The 18,205-nt window shown below is 36.1% G+C and overlaps 1 long non-coding RNA gene across 1 annotated transcript in view; it reads right to left on the reverse strand.

Moving 5' to 3' along the window:
• Nucleotides 1-18,205, reverse strand: part of LOC102552717 (uncharacterized) — a 78,655-nt gene that overhangs the window by 37,172 nt on the left and 23,278 nt on the right. The window contains exon 3 of the long non-coding RNA XR_362201.5: nucleotides 3,677-3,759. This is a non-coding gene — a long non-coding RNA (uncharacterized LOC102552717). The remainder of the gene's footprint in view (nucleotides 1-3,676; nucleotides 3,760-18,205) is intronic.

Here is an 18,205-nt window from a genome sequence, read left to right on the forward strand (position 1 = left end):
GTAGATATTTTTAATTTAATTGGGGATGTTCCAAAGCAGGTAGGTAGTTAGCCTCTTAAAGACTCTTATAGAGCTGTTTACTAAAGCTGATGACAGGGGACTTGGAAGCAAATTCACATTTCATCAGACTTCCCTGAAATTTTATTTCAAGTTCTGACTGACTTTGTAGCACTTTATTACCTACAAAATGTTCTAAAAGCTACATACTCATATACTTTTCTGATTTATTGGTAGAGATTCAAAACACATTCATTTAAAAATATATTTTTAAATTTTGCAGGAGGTATGGATTACTTTCTGAAAAACACAATATAATCAGAATGCATCTTAAAACCCAATTATGGCTAACTTTTAAGTTACTTTGTAGGATTAAAATAGAAGGCCAAAGTTCATATAACTCTTAAATTTGGCAAATAGTTTCTTTGCAGTGTGGAGTTTCTGAAGCTTAATTTCCACTGCCCCTTACAAACATATGGTGTATCTAAAAAAATATTTTCTCAAAATATATCACACTAAAGAACTTGAAAAACAAAACAAAACAAAGGAATCACATGACTTAATACTTAAATATTATATAACAGGATAGCACTACATACCTTAAACTAATTGATGGTTTAAAGCTTATTTATTCTATTGAAGAGAGGCATTGTGCTTTGTCTATTCTTCTGAGATTAGAAGTAAAAAACACAATCACAGTTACATCCAGGTTTCTTCACTTGACAATCCACTAATTTCTTCATGGTGATATTTTAGAATACTCAAAGCATGACAGAAAGTGGACTGAGTGTTTTCTGAGCAAAATCTGGACTCTTAGTGAAACATGACTGAATGCGACAAAACACTACTTAAGATACTATGAAGAGACCATCTCTGAGGGTTCCCAAGACAAAAGCTCACAACTGGTAAACACCTCTGTTACCATGAGTAAAGGAGCTCCCCCAAAAAAGCTGAGTGAAAAATGTCTTCATATGCTTTCTTTATACAGACCTTCCAAGTTAAACACCAAGAACCATTCAACAATTTTGACAAATTTCTGAAGAAAATTTAAAGGGGCAGAAAAGGAGAAGTTAAAGCTTAAAGACATGGCAAAACATGAGGAAGACAGGGAGAAGGAAAAGGAGACAAACAATAACTCGCTTTGAAAGGGAAGAAGGAAGTTACGAAAAATCTTACTGCCCCAAAAAGATTACTATCTACCCTCTCATTTTGCTCTATATAAGGCTCAAATCCAGAAGCAGAAGCATAACTCTGTCTATGCAGGATATTAAAAGTTGAGATAATATGTCTGAACTATCCCACCAGATAAACCATCATCTAAGCAAATAAAAATAAATACAATTAGAAATCTGAGGAAAAGGTGAGATATGAAAAGGATATTGCATACTGAGAATGTTGTGAAAATACAAAGAATATTCAAAAAGCTCTAAGAAGATGAACCAAATTACAAAGAGGAGGAGGAAGAGAAAAAGAAGAGAAGGAAGAGGAAGAGAAGAAAGGAGACTAAAGAGGAGAAGGAAGAGAAGGAGAAAGAGGTAGAAGAGGAGGAGCAGAAAGGGAAAGAAGAGAAAGAGGAGGAAGATGAGGAAGAGGAGGAGAATAAATAACTCCTGAAATGTGGGCTGTGGACTGTGTATGTTTGGATAGTCCCATGGCAATTGTGATTCTCAAGGCCTACAGATCCCCATTGCTTTTATGCTAAACAGATTTTATAAAGAAATATTTTGATAAGAAATTTATGAAGAATATAATATATATATTTTAAAAAATTCTAACTGCAGAGTAAACACTTATCCTGTATTCAAAATAACTATACCGATAAGCTCTCATCAAAGAAGTTTCTTTTTTGCAGCAGATGTAATCTATCATAGAAATCTACAATGGGTCAAAATGTAGAGAAAAATAGACCATGAGGTACACAACCACAGTTGGTACATATACAGTGCCAGTACCTAATACTCAGGGAACCTCATGCAAGATGGGACAGAAAGACTGTAAGACACAAAGGCCTAGAATGTCTGTTACAAGATAGCATCTTCTATATATGAAAGGGAAGATGTACCTGTGAAACATGAGTAGTTCAATAGCCTAACCAAGACCAGCAAAACAACAACACTAACACAGAGACAAGCTGTAAAGTAAGAGCAAAATCTTACAAAGTTCCATCCCTGGATGCAATAAATGGAATCACATACACAAATGCACACACATACATACTGTGTGTATGTATACATGTAAGAAGAAAAATTAAAGAAGGGGTCATGAATTTGAAAGGGAATGGGGGAGACATGGAAATACAGGGAGTAGGCAAGATATAAGAATGACATAAATACATTACTCATGTATTAATTTCTAAAACAACTAAAAAGATGGGAGCTCATACCTTTTGAGGGGCAATTATATAGAATTTTAAGATCCTAGTGTTAAATGTTCTTAAATACTTACATATTTCCCTTAATATCAATTTCATACAGAAACATGAAAAACTCATGACTTAATATCAGTAATAAATTTTGATGGTGCATTTTGTGATTTAAAAACAAATAAAATTATTTATAAGCTAACAAAGTGATTATTTATCAGTAACTGAACTATATATCATGCAATATATATTTTCGGGTGCTCAAATCTTGTGGAAATGAATGCTAGAATTAATCTCATTAATATTGAAAAGGACATGCAAGTAATTGTATGTGTATAATTTTTCTAAATATTTTTTTCTGGGGAAGTGCATAGAATGCCAGTATTACTAGTCTGCTTATATATATACACCTGACACATAGGAATGCTGATCAGAATTCTAGTTTCTAAGGTATATGCATTGACTCACTTGTATATGGGACATAAATGAGAAGTCCTGAGGGAAATACATGTGCGCACAAAGAGCAGTGTAAAAATCTGCATTCTCAACTGAGAGTTGCTAAATATATATGATGCATATAGAGTTCACAACTTAAGCCACTGGCTAACAATAAACAATATAGATATGTGCTATTTGCTTATAATCACCATTAGCACTGCTGTCATTTATTATGTTAATTTTCCTAATCAGAATTAACTGACTTATATACACACATATATGCAAGTATTCAATTGAGAGGTAATATTAGTGTTCTGTACCTGGAAGTTTGTTTACTCGATAAACCTTATTAATTCTTTCATATTATGATTACCTCATGTGTTCATTTAGTATAAGAAAAGCGGAAGTGACTTTATAATTCTAGCCCATAGAGTCTTCGCTGACTTTCAAAGAGCCAAAGTATTTTCTTATTATTCCATACCAGAAAAGCCTACAACCTGTCCAACAAAAGTGGCAAATTGAAATTGTCCCTCACAGCAAAATTTCTGGCATCTTCTGTTTAAGGGAAATGAAGAAATTTAAAGTAAGTCTTAATACAGTTTTGAATCCCTTAATATATGAATACAATATCGATCAGATTAATTTAAAAGTATTTGAACTTAGTCGTTCATCAATCGATACGTTCCTTAGACAATTTTAGAGAAAATTGTCTAAAAGGCTGACAAAATGTCTTTTAACACTTTTACCGCAGACATGTTTTATATAGTCACTAACAGTGCATGTGCTCCCATTCTGCCCTAATCATGTCTATGGCAACTGCACATTTCATTTTCACTGATTAAAGCCCAAAGCCCAGAGTAATCCATAATCATTGCTCACTTCTTCCACTTGCTTTCTGACTTGGTGTTCCAGTGATGTTCTTATAGCAAGGTCAGCAACTTGTCTCCCATTCATGTCATTTGCTGCAAAGAAAACATGAATTTCTATTACTTAGTAAGGTCAAGGCTCATAATCACAAGTGAAAGGTGTTAATATCTATTATTATTTAACATGACTTACAGTGTTACTTCATTTTGTCTTTTATCAGAATTTTAATTGGCATTTTAATGAGAGTAGATTACAATACCCTTGCATGATAAAGAAGACAATGGCCGGCAGGAAGGCCTATTGTTAACAAACCCCTTGAAGTTTGAAAAAGGAGAGGACAGTCTGAAAATAGGTTCTTTGATGAAAATTTTATATTTTTTAAGGTAGCTGTAAATTATCTTTTCATAGACACAGTGAAGGAAGAAGTCATTGAAGACATGCTCTAATTAGGGAGCCACTTAAATTCGAATGAGAAATGAGTTTTATTTCTGTGCCTCTTACTTTGGCTTAAAGGAGAACTATCTCCCATAGTTTCCTTTGCTGAATACTGAGTACCTCAAGGAGCCACTGTTTAGGAAAGTTATGGGACCCTTCAGTGGCAAAGCCTTCCTAGAGGAAGTAGTCCTATGACCTGGCTCCGCTTCCTGCTCTCTCATAGGTTCCTGTCTACTGTTGAAATAAGGCCATCAGACACCCAGTTCCTCCTTTCCTACTCACCCCCACTGTTGTCAAGTCTTGCTTATTCTAAATGGATGATATTTTCTACAGCTACAAGGGAGAACAAATTCTTCCTTAAACTGTGTGTGTGGTCAACCATTTGTCACATTGAGAAGAAAGTAATCAATACATCTACTTCTTATTTCTTTTTTGTGAGATTTTTATTTCCTCATTTTTTCTCATTTAATGTATCACCTGCCCCTGAAAACACAGGCTCATCAGTATTTAATGGATAAACCTTATGTTTCCTTAACCACTTATTGGCTATATGATTAGTGCCTGTGAAGTTACTTTTCCTCGTTGCATATCTGCCTTCTTGCCTATAATACGATAATTAGAGGGACTCTAGAAATTGTGTGATGAGGTTAAAGTAATCAATATTAAAGTAGAAGAAGAAAACGAAACAAAAACAACCACAAAACCCTCTTCAGGGCTGATTTGTTTTTATTCAAGTCTAAAATAGACAGAAGTTATGGCATTTGCTAAATGGAGCCTCTTAAATTCTTCTTTGCCTATGACAAAACCAGCATAGCTTTTCCTGAATGTTTCCTCTTCTCTCCATACATGCAACACTTTTTATTATTTTATGCAATACTTAACTATTTCACATACCCCTAGTGAATGTCTCTGATAATTCTTATAAATGTATTGTATGTTTTGCATATTTAAAGTCTTTCCTATGTATTGCACTGCTTTATTATATAAAGATTACCCTTCTGCATTATAATAAAAATAATTCCCTTCATTAAAAACCCAGGCCTTGGTTAGAACATAATTAAAATATTGGAATGACCCCTGAGTTCCACAAACACTTAAATAACATATATGCAAGTATATATATGTGGTTTCAAGAAGTTAACAGCACACGTGGTTAAAAAGCACCTCTGACTGTTGTAGATACCCATGACACCAGCCTTAATGTAGATATGCAATGTCTGTTTCTATAAACTCCAAACCAATGTATATCTGATTTTATCACTTTGTTATCCTTTATCCCAAGCACCGTGGGAGAATTTGTATATTGTATCAGCACTTAGATATTATAAAGCTGGGATGGGAGGGGAAAAGTAAAACTGATACCAGCTTGAAAGAACAAGGGTGGAAATCTTATAAGATAAGGAAGGGATGTTTTGTAATGTCTAGTCATAGAAAGTGAAGATAATATTGTGAAAAACTGAAGTGTAAATACAGCAATACATTTATTTTGTTGTCAGTATAGCAAAAGCAACATGTACCTTTGTTGTCCACAAGACATAATGAACAGTGTCTGGGCATTCCTATGTTCAAGACAGAATAGTGAGAACAATGAGCTATGAGTTTATCATCAATGGATCACTTTTGTTCTCTGGAACAAATTGGTAGAGTCCACATTTCATTCAAGCACCCTTTAAGTGGGTGTCAATAATATATAATAGTCAGCTGTTGGTGCAGACAATAGAACTATTAACTCCTAGTTTACATAGCCAGGTCTTTCTGCTGGTAATATGAGAAAACAATGAACCAAATAGCACTTATTACCCCCTTGTCTTCATTCACTGTCACACGCATCCAGTGCATTTCAAATGCTTGGGCAGTCGAGGTAGCTTCTGACTAAGTTTATACAATTCTACTGTACACCAGGGAAAGTCATATATATCACTGAGATTTACAAGGAGCTTTAAAGAAAGAACCAGGATTGTAGAAGTGCAGAGTGATGGACAATGTATAACAGGTCAGAGGCACTCTTAAAGGAAAGTTTAGTCTTCCCCAATTCTGGTAATTAGGAAGCCTTGGGAATCCTAGGGTTGGCTTCGTGATAAGGCTTCTTGAGGAAGAATTCAGAAACTTCAATTGTATTCTTTGCTTTCTACCTTTTGACCTTTTGAGAAGGGAATTCCTACTCTCATTTTCTCTAGCTTTTAAATAGAATCATAATTGTCTATAAAGCAGAAATTCTAAGATGCTCAGATAGGTGATATCTCACATGTATAAAAGCAGGTCTCTTCTGGTTTTCTAAAAGACCAATATTTCTTTATTTGGGATGTGTCATATCTTTCATTATCCTTTAACATATAGAGAGGTTGAAAATGTGATAGTCATAAGACACTTTTTGAACTCACATAAAAAATGAATAATATAAATTAAAAAATAAGAAGTCAGAATTACAAAAATAATATGCAATCAATTATTGCTCCAAATTTTAATAGAGAAAACATTTGATGAATGTATAATTTGAGAGAAGTCCTAATAATAGTACTGCATCTAATTTAAGTTAATGTAATATATAACAAAATATATATAATGACAAATATATATTAAATATATACAATTCAGCATATATGTCTATATATCCGTCTACAGTATAAACATATACACATACAAAGATATACATATATATTCAAATTATCTGTCAAAAAACCCTTTAAAATATATAATGTCATCCCACTGTACACTTGAGAAATCTGGGATACAAAAGAAGTTATCAATCCATACCTAAAGTAGTCATATAATGAGAGTGGAAAAAATAAATTCAAAATCCAGACTTAACACTTTGTCAGCTAGGGTATAACCACTGATAAGAAAGAATATGGAAGACTCTCCCTTTAAACATGATTTCTTTTAAAAATGAAAAGCATAGTTGACCTTCCAATACATAAAGTAACTTGTACTAAATTCCTACATGTATTTATGGCCATATCACAATAACTGTGGCCAATCATATGTGAATTTCTACTGTCTTCAATGGAATTAACACTACATTTCTTGGTTGTTGATGTATTCATTTTAAGCTGAAGGCTCTAGTACTCCAGTATCTTTACTAGATGTTAAAGGAAAACCAGAATATTCAAGTATTCACATATATATGTAAATATATATATACATATATATATTTGTTTGTTTGCTTTGCTGGGTCTACCTGCCTTATCTCACTCCACTTTAAAAGTCACATCAAATCAAGCCGAACTACTACAGGAAGGGATGTCCTCCAACGTGATAATATTCACCCTTAACCCCAGTTTCTGATTGCTGACAGAAGAATCCCAGCAATATCTGTGCAAAAACATAGACGCAGGTCTACAGTTTTCAGGCTGAAATTATTTCCCTAAGGTATTCATTGAACTTTGGCCTTAGACTCTACAACAATTTGATCATGATTTTAAGAAGCAATTTATATTTGTCAATTTGTTTCTATAAGTTCTTATAAATATGTTTCTCATGTAAAGTGATAAATTTCCTTCAGAAATGCTTGTAGATTTTCTCTTTTAGTATCTACATCAAAATGGGTGCTTCAAATTGCTCATGTTGAACAGTTTCTCAGAGACTTGTTGGTTGAATAACTGTATTTCTACATAAAATATATGTATTTATTTTATCATGTTATCTACTCTCCAAAAAGGTTTTTTATATAACTGAATTAAATTTTATTTGTTTAATTTAAATACTTTTTTATTTCTGATACTGTAATTACATCACTTACTATTTCCATACCCTCTCATATATTCTTTCTCTATTTCACACACTTTAAATTCATGACCTGTTTTTTAATTGTTGTTTTACACACACACACACACACACACACACACACACTATATGTATATGTATATATATATATATATATATATATATATAATTATATGGGCTAAACAGGTTACATTTATATATTTAGGAATATACACACACACATACAAACACTCACATAATTAAAGAGGGAAAGCCATGAATTTGAAAGACAGCAAGGTAAAGGTTACATGGAAGGGTTCAGAGGCAATAAAGGAAAATAAGGGGGACTGATGTGATTATGTTAAATATGTCAAACATATATAAAAATTTAAAACACATCACATTTTTATTATCTGATCTTTGATTACACACACACACACACACACGTGTGTGTGTGTGTGTGTGTGTGTGTGTGTGTGTGTGTGTGTGTGTGTGATAATTCCCAAATCTGTTACAGTACTCCAACCTTTCTTTCTGTGAGTCACACAGTTCAAATCTATTCTCTTGGGACATCCTGCTCTGCCCTAGCCTTGCAAAGTTAATGTCGGTCTAAAACTTACTGTGGATTCTCATGTTGCCTATTCTCTTCCTTGTTCAATTTTCTAGTAACTCCAAGCTATCCTTAGCGGCTACAACAGTGATGAGTTTACATCCCACACAGGTAAAATTATGCAATTGTATTCTTTGAGACTAGTGTACATCCCCGTAACACAATGATTTCTATGTCCACCCATGCTGTCACAAATCCCAAGATTTCTTTTGTACCTTCTCCTTGCATTTTATGTAGTATCCTACTGTGTATATATGTCTCATTATTCTTTTGTCCATACAAAAGTTTGGTAGTGTCTAAAGCCTTTCAAATGACGTCATGGATGATGACAGATTTTACTTTCACAGATAATGAAGGGAATGCCTCTGGGTCTTAACATTTCTTACTTATGGTGAATTAGCCCACAATGAATGTTTGGTGTGAGACCATCTCTTCAGTGCTTTAATTTCATGGCCTTTAGATATACACTGAAGGCAGAGATTGGTCTACCATATATTAGATCTGCTCTAAACTTTTGAGGATCTTTGCACTGTGCAGTGGATGCACTGATTAACAATTCCCCTAAATAATACAGAGGTTTCCTTTATTTTTCATCCTCACTAGCCCTTAGTTCTTCTGACTACAGCCATTCTTACTGAGGTGAAACAACAACACTTCTGGCCTACGTGTGCATTTCCCTGATGAGAAGTGAACTTGAATATCTTCTATACCCCTTGGATATTTATATGCTTTCTTGTGAGAGATATCTTAATAAGTTTATTGCCCATAAAAAGGTTGATGTTTGCAGCAGAGTTTTAAAGTTACTGAGAATGACCTCAGGTCAGATGGTTTACAAAATTGTTTTTTAAAGGCTATATACACTGTATAAATTAGTGCCATTCTGAATTACAACAAAACATGTTCTGTGGCTTTCAATTTGGAAATCATACAGAAGTAAGAGAGAAAAATGGGTTTTCTTCCAATAATGTAAATAGGGCTATTTGACTGAGATTACTCAAATTACTAAAAATGTACCATGGTTGACAAAACTACAACTGTATGCATATCTGGCTGCCAGTGCTTATAGTTTGTATTGATAATAGCACTTAGGTAGTTTGGGCATGGCTGAAAGACTAAGCATCATGATTCTTTTTTTTTTTCTGTTTGAAAACAAATGATGGTTTATTTGAAGTAAATATTTAATTGACACATCTGTATTACAAATATAGAGACACTTTGGGCACTGTGAAAAATTTCTTGGTTGAAACTTTGTTCATGAGTGGATGAAATTTAAAACACCCTTGCTTTTCACCACAAAGAAAGACAACCTCCTGCTGTGTGGGTCATAGAAAAACCTTGACAAACTCATGCTGGTCCTGGCAATCCTGACCTCTAGGGTGAAAAAGAGCATTGACACTGGGATCCCAGTGTCCCTGAGGTTAAAATATGCTATTAGAAAAATGTCTAAGGGAAACACACACAGTCAACCTCAGGTTGTGAGCTATCCTAACAGACCAGCATGTCTCATGCCAAATCAGGATTTTTTAGATACCCCACTCTCCTGATACCAAATCCCCAAATATACTTCTAGGTACTAGGCTTTGCTCGACTTCCTTTACCCCATTGCTGCAGCCCATTGTTACCTGACACCCCATGCAACCAATGCCCAGGTCATGAGGTATGTGTCTATCTTATTAGATACAAAAACCAGAGTCTGGATAGCACAAAGACCTTGAGTAGACCCAAACACAACTGTCCCTCACAAAAGTTCAGTGAGATAATTCCTAATGGTATTCTGCTCTATTCACAGATTGGTGCAATGGTCATCAGAGAGGCTGAATCATACAGCACTTGGGAGAGGATGCAGAGACCCACAGCCAAAGAATAGGAAGATAGACAACCTAAATTGAAGGCTTCAGTCAGATCCCTCCCCTTGGAACTAGGGGAATCCCATGAAGAGCAACTGTGAGAGCCAGGGGGGTTGAAGACACCAGGAGAGGATGTCTGCCAGAATCAAGAGGCCAGGGCTGGGAATGGGGGAGTGGGGATTACAAAGACTGGAGCAACAGCCTCAGAACATGGAAGGCTCTGCACTAGGTTTTTTCATCTATGTTATTGTTGTTGGCTTAGGATTCAGTGGAAGAAAGGGGTTGGAACAATGAAAATAGGAGTATCTCTGACTCCTTTTCGCTTCTGCTAGAAACGTTTTCCATCTACTGAGTTGCCTTACCCAACTTGAGAGCATCATGGCTTTTAAGTAACTGAAACAACATTTTGAGACAGACACTCGTCTACCTGGGGTCATATGCCAAATACTAGGTGGGAAGTTAGTCTTGCATCTCATCTATAGATTATTCCATAAAACAGATTCCTGTGGAAATAGACAACTTTGTTTCTAAACACATAATTCATACATGATAGCACACTAGCCTGGAGGGATTACGCTCTGTACATAGAAGTAGGGATCTAACAGGAAGTAAATCCTACCTCTTTTCCTTTGATAATTTCACTTTTAGAGAGACACAATGCTATATAATAAGCAAACTACAAATAACGCATCATAATAGAGCTGGAATAATAGATGAGGAAGTGTCATTTAAATGAATTGGAAACTGCATTTACAAGACAGCCTGGAAGGTGGTTTTTACTTTACGAAGAAAGAATGGAACATTGCAGCACACAATAAAATAGGTGCGGGATTTATGGTCTCTAAAGAGGTTGCCATAGCCGAAGCAAATATTTATTTCTTCTTTCTGAACAAGGACATGTCAGAGTTTTCTCTGCCACATCTGGGGAAAGTGACACACTTTTCACTTCTATTAGGCATTATAACTTCATTCCTGTGGGGCTGATAGATGTACCATTTGGGATGAACGCCACAAAAATACTAATAAAAATGCTCAGAGCCAACTTTTATAATTCCTTGCTATTTCAACCATGGCAATTTAATAAAGTCTGGGATTTTAAAAATAGATATTACTAGAACCTCCAAGATAATACAATACTATTTTATTCTCTTATTAAAAAAGACATATAAGAGGAGTGTCCTATGATGAAACCGTCACAATAAAGGAATAAAGTACCAATTGTTGCAGTGGGCAAGGTTCTTGCCTTGGAAACTGTCTAGGATGGGGATGTTGATAGACCTTAAATCCTTTGGCCATATGAACTAGTTGTGTCTTAATTTCCAAGACTATTCTTTCAATCAGTAGAAATTTTTCTTGACCCTACCATAAATACAGAGTGTTGGGCGGCACAAGGAATGAATATGTGTACATGGAATACTGATTCTATAGTGCTGTAGAAATAAGTAACCATTTTCAGGATATGTATTTAGGTAAATGTGACAATTTCAAATTTTATGTTTTATTGTATTTTTAAATTGTTTGCACTTTTATGAATTATTTTTGATATGTATGATATATACATATAATGTATGTATAATCTCATTATATATATATATTATATAGTAAAGGGATGGTGATTTATTGTTTTAATAGTTATGCAACATATGACTACTGCCATGGTAGTCTAATTTTTTTTTCAGAGCTGAAGATTGAACCCAGGGCCTTGCGCTTGCTAGACAAGCGCCCTACCACTGAGCTAAATCCTCAACCTCCAAATTTAATTTTAAAGCTTAAATGAAAACCTAATACTTCTGTGGGAATGATGGGCAAATGTAATACATAAATGGATTTGTGTCCAATTGATTAAGTTTTCTATGTTGTGCGCATTATAACAAATTTTACATATGAAAATTTGAGGGTGTGAAGTTTACTTTGTGGTTTCTCATAGCCACAGATATTTTATGGCTTATTTAAAAGATTTCCATTACTAATGACTAAGTACTTAAGATAATGAAGTTGCAAAGAGAAAATGATTACTTCTTTTTTTTTTTATTAACTTGAGTATTTCTTATATACATTTCAAGTGTTATTCCCTTTCCAGGTTTCCGGGCAAACATCCCCCTCCCCCCTCCCCTTTCTTATGGGTGTTCCCCTCCCAACCCTCCACACATTGCCGCCCTCCCCCCATAGTCTAGTTCACTGGGGGTTCAGTCTTAGCAGGACCCAGGGCTTCCCCTTCCACTGGTGCTATTACTAGGATATTCATTGCTACCTATGGGGTCAGAGTCCAGGGTCAGTCCATGTATAGTCTTTAAGTAGTGGCTTAGTCCCTGGAAGCTCTGGTTGCTTGACATTGTTGTACTTTTGGGGTCTCGAGCCACTTCAAGCTCTTCCAGTTCTTTCTCTGATTCCTTCAATAGGGGACCTATTCTCAGTTCAGTGGTTTGCTGCTGGCATTCGCCTCTGTATTTGCTGTATTCTGGCTGTGTCTCTCAGGAGCGATCTACATCCGGCTCCTGTCAGTCTGCACTTCTTTGCTTCATCCATCTTGTCTAATTGGGTGGCTGTATATGTATGGGCCACATGTGGGGCAGGCTCTGAATGGGTGTTCCTTCAGTCTCTGTTTTAATCTTTGCCTCTCCCTTCCCTGCCAAGGGTATGCTTATTCCTCATTTAAAGAAGGAGTGAAGCATTCACATTTTGATCATCCGTCTTGAGTTTCGTTTGTTCTAGGGATCTAGGGTAATTCAAGCATTTGGGCTAATAGCCACTTATCAATGAGTGCATACCATGTATGTCTTTCTGTGATTGGGTTAGCTCACTCAGGATGATATTTTCCAGTTCCAACCATTTGCCTACGAATTTCATAAAGTCGTTGTTTTTGATAGCTGAGTAATATTCCATTGTGTAGATGTACCACATTTTCTGTATCCATTCGTCTGTTGAAGGGCATCTGGGTTCTTTCCAGTTTCTGGCTATTATAAATAAGGCTGCGATGAACATAGTGGAGCACGTGTCTCTTTTATATGTTGAGGCATCTTTTGGGTATATGCCCAAGAGAGGTATAGCTGGATCCTCAGGCAGTTCAATGTCCGATTTTCTGAGGAACCTCCAGACTGATTTCCAGAATGGTTTTACCAGTCTGCAATCCCACCAACAATGGAGGAGTGTTCCTCTTTCTCCACATCCTCGCCAGCATATGCTGTCACCTGAATTTTTGATCTTAGCCATTCTCACTGGTGTGAGGTGAAATCTCAGGGTTGTTTTGATTTGCATTTCCCTTATGACTAAAGATGTTGAACATTTCTTTAGGTGTTTCTCAGCCATTCGGCATTCCTCAGCTGTGAATTCTTTGTTTAGCTCTGAACCCCATTTTTAATAGGGTTATTTGTTTCCCTGCGGTCTAACTTCTTGAGTTCTTTGTATATTTTGGATATAAGGCCTCTATCTGTTGTAGGATTGGTAAAGATCTTTTCCCAATCTGTTGGTTGCCGTTTTGTCCTAACCACAGTGTCCTTTGCCTTACAGAAGCTTTGCAGTTTTATGAGATCCCATTTGTCGATTCTTGATCTTAGAGCATAAGCCATTGGTGTTTTGTTCAGGAAATTTTTTCCAGTGCCCATGTGTTCCAGATGCTTCCCTAGTTTTTCTTCTATTAGTTTGAGTGTGTCTGGTTTGATGTGGAGGTCCTTGATCCACTTGGACTTAAGCTTTGTACAGGGTGATAAGGATGGATCGATCTGCATTCTTCTACATAATGCCCTCCAGTTGAACCAGCACCATTTGCTGAAAATGCTATCTTTTTTCCATTGGATGGTTTTGGCACCTTTGTCAAAAATCAAGTGACCATAGGTGTGTGGGTTCATTTCTGGGTCTTCAATTCTATTCCATTGGTCTATCTGTCTGTCTCTGTACCAATACCATGCAGTTTTTATCACTATTGCTCTGTAATACTGCTTGAGTTCAGGGATAGTGATTCCCCCTGAAGTCCTTTTATTGTTGAGGATAGCTTTAGCTATCCTGGGGTTTTTGTTATTCCAGATGAATTTGCAAATTGTTCTGTCTAACTCTTTGAAGAATTGGATTGGTATTTTGATGGGGATTGCATTGAATCTGTAGATTGCTTTTGGTAAAATGACCATTTTTACTATATTAATCCTGCCAATCCATGAGCATGGGAGATCTTTCCATCTTCTGAGGTCTTCTTCAATTTCTTTCCTCAGTGTCTTGAAGTTCTTATTGTATTGATCTTTTGCTTGCTTGGTTAAAGTCACACCGAGGTACTTTATATTGTTTGGGTCAATTATGAAGGGTGTTGTTTCCCTAATTTCTTTCTCGGCTTGTTTCTCTTTTGTGTAGAGGAAGGCTACTGATTTATTTGAGTTAATGTTATAACCACCCACTTTGCTGAAGTTGTTAATCAGCTTTAGTAGTTCTCTGGTGGAACTTTTGGGATCACTTAAATATACTATCATGTCATCTGCAAATAGTGATATTTTGACTTCTTTTCCGATCTGTATCCCCTTGACCTCCTTTTGTTGTCTGATTTCTCTGGCTAGAACTTCAAGAACTATATTGAATAAGTAGGGAGACAGTGGGCAGCCTTGTCTAGTCCCTGATTTTAGTGGGATTGCTTCAAGTTTCTCTCCATTTAGTTTAATGTTAGCAACTGGTTTGCTGTATATGGCTTTTACTATGTTTAGGTATGGGCCTTGAATTCCTATTCTTTCCAGGACTTTTATCATGAAGGGGTGTTGAATTTTGTCAAATGCTTTCTCAGCATCTAATGAAATGATCATGTGGTTCTGTTCTTTCAGTTTGTTTATATAATGGATCACGTTGATGGTTTTCCGTATATTAAACCATCCCTGCATGCCTGGGATGAAGCCTACTTGATCATGGTGGATGATTGTTTTGATGTGCTCTTGAATTTGGTTTGCCAGAATTTTATTGAGTATTTTTGCGTCGATATTCATAAGGGAAATTGGTCTGAAGTTCTCTATCTTTGTTGTGTCTTTGTGTGGTTTAGGTATAAGAGTAATTGTGGCTTCGTAGAAGGAATTCGGTAGGGCTCCATCTGTTTCAATTTTGTGGAATAGTTTGGATAATATTGGTATGAGGTCTTCTATGAAGGTTTGATAGAATTCTGCACTACACCTGTCTGGACCTGGATTCTTTTTGGTTGGGAGACCTTTAATGACTGCTTCTATTTCCTTAGGAGTTATGGGGTTGTTTAACTGGTTTATCTGTTCCTGATTTAACTTCGATACCTGGTATCTGTCTAGGAAATTGTCCATTTCCTGAAGATTTTCAAGTTTTGTTGAATATAGGCTTTTATAGTAAGATCTGATGAATTTTGAATTTCCTCTATTTCTGTAGTTATGTCTCCCTTTCATTTCTGATTTCGTTAATTTGGACGCACTCTCTGTGTCCTCTAGTTAGTCTTGCTAAGGGTTTATCTATCTTGTTGATTTTCTCAAAGAACCAACTTTTGGTTCTGTTGATTCTTTCTATGGTCCTTTTTGTTCCTATTTGGTTGATTTCAGCTCTGAGTTTGATTATTTCCTGCCTTCTACTCCTCCTGGGTGTATTTGCTTCTTTTTGTTCTAGAGCTTTTAGGTGTGCTGTCAAGCTGCTGACATATTCTCCTTCCTGTTTCTTTCTGCAGGCACTCAGCGCTATGAGTTTTCCTCTTGGCACAGCTTTCATTGTGTCCCATAAGTTTGGGTATGTTGTACCTTCATTTTCATTAAATTCTAAAAAGTTTTTAATTTCTTTCTTTATTTCTTCCTTGACCAGGTTATCATTGAGTAGAGCATTGTTCAATTTCCACGTATATGTGGGCATTCTTCCCTTATTGTTATTGAAGACCAGTTTTAGGCCGTGATGGTCCGATAGCACGCATGTGATTATTTCTATCTTTCTGTACCTGTTGAGGCCCGTTTTTTGACCAATTATATGGTCAATTTTGGAGAAAGTACCATGAGGAGCTGAGAAGAAGGTATATCCTTTTGCTTTAGGATAGAATGTTCTATAAATATCTGTTAAGTCCATTTGGCTCATGACTTCTCTTAGTCTGTCGACATCACTGTTTAATTTCTGTTTCCATGATCTGTCCATTGACTAGAGTGGGGTGTTGAAATCTCCCACTATTATTGTGTGAGGTGCAATGTGTGTTTTGAGCTTTAGTAAGGTTTCTTTTACGTATGTAGGTGCCCTTGTATTTGGGGCATAGATATTTAGGATTGAGAGTTCATCTTGGTGGATTTTCCCTTTGATGAATATGAAGTGTCCTTCCTTATCTTTTTTGATGACTTTTAGTTGGAAATTGATTTTATTTGATATTAGAATGGCTACTCCAGCTTGCTTCTTCTGACCCTTTGCTTGGAAAGTTGTTTTCCAGCCTTTCACTCTGAGGTAGTGTCTGTCTTTGTCTCTGAGGTGTGTTTTCTGAAGGCAGCAGAATGCAGGGTCCTCGTTGCGTATCCAGTTTGTTAATCTATGTCTTTTTATTGGGGAGTTGAGGCCATTGATGTTGAGAGATATTAAGGAATAGTGATTATTGCTTCCTGTTATATTCATATTTGGATGTGAGGTTATGTTCGTGTGCTTTCGTTCTCTTTGTTTTGTTGCCAAGACGATTATTTTCTTGCTTCTTCTAGGGTATAGCTTGCCTCCTTATGTTGGGCTTTTCCATTTATTATCCTTTGTAGTGCTGGATTTGTAGAAAGATATTGTGTAAATTTGGTTTTGTCATGAAATATCTTGGTTTCTCCATCAATGTTAATTGAGAGTTTTGCTGGATACAGTAGCCTGGGCTGGCATTTTTGTTCTCTTAGGGTCTGTATGACATCAGTCCACAATCTTCTGGCCTTCATAGTTTCTGGCGAGAAGTCTGGTGTGATTCTGATAGGTCTGCCTTTATATGTTACTTGACCTTTTTCCCTTACTGCTTTTAATATTCTTTCTTTATTTTGTGCGTTTGGTGTTTTGACAATTATGTGACCAGAGGTGTTTCTTTTCTTGTCCAATCTATTTGGAGTTCTGTAGGCTTCTTGTATGTCTATGGGTATCTCCTTTTTTAGGTTAGGGAAGTTTTCTTCTATGATTTTGTTGAAGATATTTACTGGTCCTTTGAGCTGGGAGTCTTCACTCTCTTCTATACCTATTATCCTTAGGTTTGATCTTCTCATTGAGTCCTGGATTTCCTGTATGTTTTGGACCAGTAGCTTTTTTCGCTTTACATTATCTTTGACAGTTGAGTCAATGATTTCTATGGAAACTTCTGCTCCTGAGATTCTCTCTTCCATCTCTTGTATTCTGTTGGTGAAGCTTGTATCTACAGCTCCTTGTCTCTTCTTTTGGTTTTCTATATCCAGGGTTGTTTCCATGTGTTCTTTCTTGATTGCTTCTATTTCCATTTTTAATTCCTTCAACTGTTTGATTGTGTTTTCCTGGAATTCTTTCAGGGATTTTTGTGTCTCCTCTCTATAGGCTTCTACTTGTTTATTTATGTTTTCCTGGAATTCTTTCAGGGATTTTTTGTGTCTCCTCTCTGTAGGCTTCTACTTGTTTATTTATGTTTTCCTGGAATTCTTTCAGGGATTTTTGCGATTCCTCTCTGTAGGCTTCTACTTGTTCTCTAAGGGAGTTCTTCACGTCTTTCTTGAAGTCCTCCAGCATCATGATCAAAAATGATTTTGAAACTAGATCTTGCTTTTCTGGTGTGTTTGGATATTCCATGTTTGTTTTGATGGGAGAATTGGGCTCCAATGTTGCCTTGTAGTCTTGGTTTCTGTTGCTTGGGTTCCTGCGCTTGCCTCTCGCCATCAGATTATCTGTAGTGTTACTTTGTTCTGCTATTTCTGACAGTGGCTAGACTGTCCTATAAGCCTGTGTGTCAGGAGTGCTGTAGACCTGTTTTCCTCTCTTTCAGTCAGTTATGGGGACAGAGTGTTCTGCTTTCGG

The sequence above is a fragment of the Rattus norvegicus genome, chromosome 20 (assembly GCF_036323735.1).
Source record: "Rattus norvegicus strain BN/NHsdMcwi chromosome 20, GRCr8, whole genome shotgun sequence".
NCBI lineage: Eukaryota > Metazoa > Chordata > Mammalia > Rodentia > Muridae > Rattus > Rattus norvegicus.